Genomic DNA, 8,379 nt, shown 5'->3' with positions numbered 1-8,379 from the left:
GAAGGACTTCTCAGAGCCTAGAATATAATATTTATGAATCTCTTAGAAGAAAACTTAACATGCAGAATTTCTAAAGTTACTTGACCTCAAGATTCTCTACTCTAGGTGTATTACGCAGTACTCTCCTTCATCAGAATGACAGCCTTTTATGTAAGGAAATGACACAGATTAATTTTAAGAAGATAGCTCTATCATGGTGAGGCCGACTGGTAGAGCAGAGAGTTTGATCTGTAGATCAGCGAGGGGGAGTCTCGTAACTGCCTGGACTGATCGTGGCCTGAACTTAAGCAATGATGCAAGTATAGAGCAGCTGGGTGATTCTTCAAATGTGGTTAAAGTAGAAGATGATTGAAGAGAAGTTGTTAAAATATTTCTAGGTCTTCAGTTCAGACCAATACCCAGATAGTGATATGTAGCTAACAAGAAGAAGAAATAAAGGAGAAATGGCTATGTGGGGAAAGATAAGTAAATAACGAGTGACTCACAAAACTGTGTATGCAGCCCCAACCTGTATTCCAAGTCCAGAGTCATATTTTCAACTGTCCTTCTGATAACCTACAAGGAGTGTAGCATGTTTATAAGCCAACCTCATCCACATAGGGGAGTAGTTTATTCCTTCAGGGGTCCTACATATTAAAGGCATTATCTTCACCCTACTTACTTAACCAACTTCCTCCAAATAGGGAACATTCTATTCCTTCAGGTGTCTTGTATATATTCTAGTGTCTTATGTCTCTGGGAGCCATTCTTTGCTGGAATAAGAGGTTACAGATTCCGATTGTTCTAGAAAGTCCTAGGTCCTACATACGTTTTGGAAGAAGTCTCCCTTTCCTGGTCACTGTCCAACATGATCTGCATTACCTTATAGTCATCACAGAACTTCCTACAAAAACTTCTCAGGGGGTGCCCGGGCGCCTCAGTCAGTTGAGCATCTCACTCTGGATTTCCGCCCAGGTTATGATATTGCGGTCGTGAGATCAAGCCCCGCATCGGGCTCCACTCTGTGCGCAGAGCCTGCTTAGGATTCTCTCTTTCCCTCTCCTTCTGCCCCTCCTGCTCTCTCTCAATCTCTCTCTCTCCCNGGGGGTTTTCAGAACATCATCAAGATTCTTAAACATGAGTTGAAATCCGGTTGGAGCCAATTGTGAGCCTGTGTTCACCATCTTGGAAAACATGCCTCACTCATCAAAGTTATTCTATCCTTCTGAGCCTAAAACTGGTTGGAAATCCGCAAAGTTATACCCTCCCAACAAGATTAAAAGATCTCTCTACCCATTCAAGAACTTGCAAGTGGGCAGATTCCCCGAGACCCAGAACTAATATCTGTATGCCACGAGCTCTGGAGAATCCTCTGATAAAGTGGGTCCTCTCTTAGGAAGTTCAGGTACCTTGAGAAGTTCCATGAGGGAATTAAAAGACTCTTGAAATTCCTGGAATAACTTAAAAAATTAAAAGATGTGTAGATGTCTGTCAGAAGAAAGTCCATAGTTTTCATCACATTCTCATAAGGAACCATGATCCTTATAAGACTAATATTTATGGGGCGCCTGGGTGGCTCAGTTGGTTAAGCGTCTGACTCTTGACCTCAGCTCATGGTTCCTGAGTTCAAGCCTGACATCAGGGTCTGTGCTGATGGCACGGAGCCTGCTTGGGATTCTGTCTCTCCCTCTCTCTCTGCCCCTCCCCTGCTTGTGCTTTCTCTCAAAATAAATAAATAAACTTAATTTTTTTTTAAACTGGTGTCAGGTAAACTTTGTATTACAACGTCCTCCGATTGCTCTCCTGAAATTGGGAATTTTCCCCCTTCTTACTAGTGTAAGGCTATGCCAAGTCAAGTACTCAAAACATATTTGTTGAATGATTAACAGTTAATAAACTTCTTATGTTTTCCTGTTATTTTAGATGGTTTACTTTCTTGCACTGGTGATTCTTGCCATTTTTCTGCCCTAAAGTACTTTCAAACATGTTATGCTTCTGTAGTTAATGTATTACAGCAGTGGAGTATACATTTGTGATTGGGATTCATGGATCAACACACGCATCAATTATGGGAAGTCAGAATTTCAAAAAGGTTACATATACGTTTCTTGTTCAGAAACCGCATTCTTCCCAAGGCTTGAGATTCGGTTTCCTGTTTGAGATATTAGAGGAGTTAGAACCATGACCTCCGTTGCTACAATAGTCTTTCCCTGTTGCTCACTAAGAAAACCGGTGCTTCACCTTAGGCCTCTTTCTCGGCCCTCTTAGACCCCAAGCTGGATTAAAACCTTTGTTTTGAGAAGGCATGCATCATTTTTGATAGCTGTTCAGGAGACGTCTTGTCTTTTTAAAATGACTCCCCGTTCAGTTCTGCCTTCCTCTGTAAAGATAGTTCCTAAATGTTCAGCTAGAACCGAGTAACGCCATCTTCTCGACGATACCGTGGTGAATTTCCATTTGCTTCCTAGCGGAGTATCGTTATTATTACCACTACAGTTCTTATTGTTAGTCTCGGCACATAATGCAGCCCTCGAAATGTTTCTGAGTCTCCAGAGATGATCTGTGATGGAGGGGAGAGCAAGGCAGGAGAGAACTCCCCAACCAGAGGCCTAGCCTGGAAGGGCCATGGCCTTTTAGCTTCGGTTTACAATGACTCAGACTCTCAAGCATTCCACACATGACATCTATTTCTTTTCTTCTCTGAAATAAACAATGTATGTTTCAAAGAGAGCCCTTCTAGCCCCCTCCCCACCTCAGCTTTGAAGGATAGAGTAATCAAATGTGGATGAAAGACAGAAAGAACGAAGAAAATTGTTTGTTTCCATATAAATAATTGCCTCTCTGAGCACAACTAGAACGTTTTGTGGCTTTGTTTTGTCTCCTATCTGCCTCCTAGAGCAGAGATGGGAAGAGAAGACAAGATCTTGGAGTGCAGTTGGTGGCTGGCTGGAAGACATGTCCGCAGCACATGCCCCGATTCCCAGACATGAACAGATGGAGTGTTCGCGATCATCCGGGGTGGGCTCCGCATCCCCGACCTGGGAACGTTAAAACCTACAGATAGAAAAATAGAAGCTGTCTTCAGGAAACCGAAATAGAGCTGAGGTTTCACTCTGTTGTTAACTGATGCTGAACTCCAAGGTACCGACACAAAATTAGACTCCAGAAATAAGTATCTTTTTAGGCGCCAGTCGTGTTGTCATAAGCTGTCTCTTTGAATGAGTGTCATCTATGAAGTGTGACATTTAGTCTTGGGGATTCAAATGCGATGCAGATTTGTCACTTACTATTTATTCCTAGTGAAATGAAACATACACCAGGCACTCGTGTTTGCATCATGATGACAATATTTCGTGTCTCCCCACCCAACACATACGCCAAGACAATGTAGTTATGTAGCCATAGGTAATATACTTTAACTTTGCTTTAATGCTATCTTCTACGTAGTAACAAGCAGATCTATCTGGGATCTCATTCAACAAAGTCTAGTGACTATCATCCTGAAATAGCATCTCCTTTGGAAGCTTGAATAGCAAAATACCTTATAGAAAGTACCACAGTGGCAAAGCCAATATGTGTAAGTTCAGACGATTTGTCTACTTTCATCACTGAATGGGAATATTTGGGACTCTGAAATACTCTAAAAAGGGAGTGATATAATCACAGAGATTTTATTTGCAAATCAGGAGGCTATTTATTAAAACGATATGCAAGAAGGAAGGAACAATTCTGTGATTACATAACTGAGGGGGGTTAATTGTAGAAGAGAGGCAATGATCCTACATCTTGTCAAAAAGAAATGACTGCTTTAAGGTTTTAGCATTTGAATCTCCAAAGCCTCAAAAGTGCAAGTCTCTTTTGTGAATGTTTCCTTATTAACAACAAAAATAATAATAGCCAATATTTGTCCATAATATTTTGACACATTACCACTCACTTTTGCAAGAGCTCTAGTCTTGCAAATCTCGTCCCAGTATTTGTGACTATTTCTAATAATAGAAGTTGATTACGTGCCAGGCATTATTTTATTATTTTTTAATTTTTCTAATGTTTTATCTATTTTTGAGAGAGAGAGACAGCGTGAGCAGGGAAGGGTCAGAGAGAGAGGGAGACACAGAATCTGAAGCAGGCTCCAGGCTCTGAGCTGGCTGTCAGCACAGAGCCCGACACGGAGCTCGAACCCACGAACGTGAGATCATGACCTGAGCTGAAGTCGGGCGCTTAACTGACTGAGCCACCCAGGCGCCCCTTCATTCATTCTATCTTATAATTTTGTTTCTTGAGGAGATAGACTTTCTTATCCTAAAGTCACTGAGAAAGAAACTCTAGTAGAAGGCAAAATCAAAATTAAAGCCAAATGCACTTGACCCCTAAACATTTGCTCCTAACCACTGTACTTTATCTTTCCACATGTGTTTCTGGCTGTTAGCAAGGGGAGAGGGAGAGGATAAAATCACTTTGTTGATTGCCTGTCCTTCAAAGGATCTGTACAAGAGAGACAAAGAACATCACATAGTCAAGGACAAAAAAACAAAAACACGGCCCAAACATACGCAAGCAGTATCGACAAAGCTAAATCTCTGTGTGAGCTAAAGCTAAAAATCACGGAAAAGACCAAAACAGAATCTCTTTAATATGTTTACCTACATTTGAGATGAAAAGAACAAAAATCAGCAAGGTAACTATGTGGATCAAATGGTTTACTATTACCACATGAGAAAAAGGAAGCAATGTGACCCGAATTTTCTTCTTCCTTTTCCATCCAAGAGAACAGCCTTCACCTTGAAAGGCAGCAATGTGGTTGAAAGGGCATTCTAAGAGAGATAAATAGTAATACAACTCTATGCTACTTTCAATGAGGTAAAACATGGGCCACCTGGGTGGGTCAGTGGGTTGAGCATCCGACTTCAGCTCAGGTCATGATCTCACGCTCCGTGGGTTCGAGCCCCACGTCGGGCTCTGTGCTTACAGCTCAGAGCCTGGAGCCTGCTTCAGTCTCTGTGTCTCCCTCTGTCTCTGTCCCTCCCCTGCTCGCTCTCTGTCTCTCAAAATAAAATAAAGACATAGAAAAAATTTTTAATAAAATAAAAATATATGAGGTAAAACATATGGATTGCAAACAATTCCATTTCTGGGACACCTGGGCGGCTCAGTGGATTGAGCATCTGACTCTTGATTTCAGCTCAGGTCATGATCTCACAGTTCAGTTGGTGGATTCTGCACTGTTTGGGATTCTCTTTCTGCCTCTCTCTCTGCCACTCTCCCACTGGGGTCTGTGCTCTCTCTCTCTCTCTCTCTCTCAAGATAAATAAATAAACGTTAAAAATAAATAAATAAAATGTTAAAAACAATTCCATCTCAATGTGACAAAAATCTTACGGATATAAACATAGGGCAATTCTGGGAATCTCTCAATTTGATTAAACAAGCGTACATGTGCCAGATTTGATACAAAAGACAAAAAACACAGTCTCTTCCCGCCAGGGCTCAGAACCTGATGGAGATATTTTCAAAACCACAAAGCAAGTTTTAACATATAGTAGGTAAAAATTGCTAGTTTTGAGTTAGGAGAGAGAGAAATTAATTCCTCCTATAAAATCTCAAGAGGGCTTATAATGAATGTCTTATTTAATATGGACATTCAGAATGAGTAAGACTTCCACAGGGAGAAATGGGGTAGAAGGATCCACAAGTCGCTAGGAGGGTGCTAGTCACGCCATTGCGGTATCGGGGCACAACAGTGCCGGTTTACTTAGGGATGTGTGAACGGTGCAGTTTGGGAGAAATTGAGGTAAATGATGGAGATTATATGGGTCACTAAGATAGTAACATAGGGATTTCTCTTTTATTTAGCACTGTATATCCGGCACGTGCCTGGTAAGGATTAGTACCCAATACACGAAACAAAGGAAGAGAAATGTGAATTTGAATATAGACAAATGTTGCCTTAATTTTCAAAACTGGAGAAAAGTTGGATCACAGAACAGTTGTAACAGACTGATTTGCAAACATGGAAAAATAAAAGTCGTATTCATGNTCAACAAACACATCTGAGCTGAACTTTTCTTTATTGGAATGTTTTTTTCTTTGTTTTCAACAATTTGAATGTGGCATGTATAACAGTGGCTTCATTTCTTTTCCTCTCCTCTCCTCTCCTTCCTCCTCCCCTCCCCTCTCCCCTCCCCTCTCCCTTCTCCCTCCCCCTCTCTCTCTCTGATGTGAGATAATAAAATGCCAAAGTGATGAAAAGGGAGGGGAATGACTAGCCTAACGCTCTGTAACAAGGTCTACGTCATTCCCTTTCCTTCTTATCACGTAGGCATTTTATCATCTCACATCATCGCAGGAAGGAGAAAAGTGAGTACAGTACAATAAGATATTTTGAGAAAGAGACCATATTCACATAACCTTTGCTACACTTTATTGTTATCGTTGTTCTATTTTACTCTTAGTGACTGTTGTTTATCTCTCACTGTGCCCAATTTATAAATTAAACTTTATCATAGGTATGTAAAACACAGTAACATAGCAAACATAGTATGAAATGGATTTTTAAAAAACCCACATACTAGTTGCGGTTCAGGCATCCACTGAGAGTCCTGGAATGTATCTCCCACAAATATGGGGGAGACTACTGCATATACACAAGTATATATATATATACATATATATATACACACATATATGTACACATATACATACAAGTGTATATATATACACACACACAACTATACTTTATCTATGTGTAAAGGTTTCTCTTGTTTTCAGAACCATGTGAAAGTAAGTTTCAGGTAGCATGGCTTCCTTCTAAAATAACGTTGCCAGACTGGTGTTAACAAATATAATGTATCGGGGCTTTCGAAAGCATCAGCAAAATGTTTCCTCTTTTATTGTTTTGAAGGTTTTGTTTTGTTTTGTTTTGCAAAATGCTCCTTAATAGCTTCATGAAGTAAGTGGAAAAATGGGATATCAAATGATACGACCAGGTGAATTCACAGTTAGTTAAATCAACATACTGAAGCGTGTTGATTAATGGATCCGTTTCACCCTGAAGGCACGTCGCTAGTACTGTACTGTGGGGCTCTCTACTTACTGCAGTTGAAGTAAACATTTTATCTCCTTGTGAGAGTGTATCCCTGGACAATGTCTAGTTCAACTCTTTCCAGCTGTAGTTTATACAAATCACATTTAAGGTTTTTTTTTTAAATATACTTATTCATGTCCGCGCCCAGAGCTGCTGACTCAGTATGACTGGGAAAGGGCTCCAGATATCTGTGGCAGGACACCTATAACTGAGAATCATTGATTTAGGCTAACTATCTTCATTGAATTAAATCTCTAGCTGCCCCTACCTCACTGCAGATAATTTAGATCTAAGAACCTTCAGACACTTCTGCTACAAAAAAATTGCCTGAGCACAGAGTACGTCCACCTGAATGAAATAGATTTGCCAATTTCAGGTGCTCTCGTTCAACCTGTAGCTACAGTTTCAATTAACACTTAAAAAAAATTCCGGGACACCTAAGGAGCTCTGTCAGTTAAGCATCCATCTTCAGCTCAGGTCATGATCTCATGATTCCTGAGTTCAAGGCCCGTGTCAGGCTCTGTGCTGACAGCTCAGAGCCTAGCACCTGCTTCGGATTCTGTGTCTCCCTCTCTCTCTGCCCCTTCCCCGCTCACACTCTGTCTCTCTCTCCCTCTCAAAATTAAACATTAAAAACGCTTAAGACTTAAAAAACAATTCATAGTTATACCTTCTAGACAGGCTAGAGGCCCTTGTTTTTTAATATCTTCTAACGGCTGAGATCTTACTCCTAGAATGTGGCTAAATCAGGACTCAAAACATAAAAATTATAATGTGTACGCTCTTCCTCTGAGTTTTAGTTTCAGATGTTTGAAAGAGACCTATATTTGATAGTAAGAATCCCCACTTTCAAGGCTTTTGGGCATTTTACTTTCTACATATAAGATGAAAATACATTAATTGGGGTCCAGAACTTAGCATCTAGAGGAGGAACATCTTCCAAGGAGGAACATCATAGACTCATAAAGAAAAATCTTTTCCTTCTGTGTTGTGGTTTATCTTTTTATTTTTTAAAATATTTACTATTGAGAGAGAGAGAGAGAGAGAGCATGAGCAAAGGAGGGTCAGAGAGAGAGGGAGACACAGAATCTGAAGGAGGCTCCAGTCTCCGAGCTAGCTGTCAGCACAGAGCCCGACTTGGGGCTCAAACCCACGAACCATGAGATCACGACCTGAGCCGAAGTCGGACGTTTAACCAACTGAGCCACCCAGGTGCCCCATGGTGGTTTATCTCTTTAATAAGAAATAATTTAGGGTTTTGTCTTCTAAGGACCATGCTGTTTTTTGAGATGTGACTACAATTTTAAAATTCTTTA

Source organism: Crocuta crocuta, unplaced genomic scaffold (assembly GCF_008692635.1).
Source record: "Crocuta crocuta isolate KB4526 unplaced genomic scaffold, BGI_CrCroc_1.0 scaffold531, whole genome shotgun sequence".
NCBI classification, from domain to species: domain Eukaryota; kingdom Metazoa; phylum Chordata; class Mammalia; order Carnivora; family Hyaenidae; genus Crocuta; species Crocuta crocuta.
The sequence above is the reverse complement of the archived record's forward strand: the minus strand, read 5'-3'. Positions refer to the sequence as shown.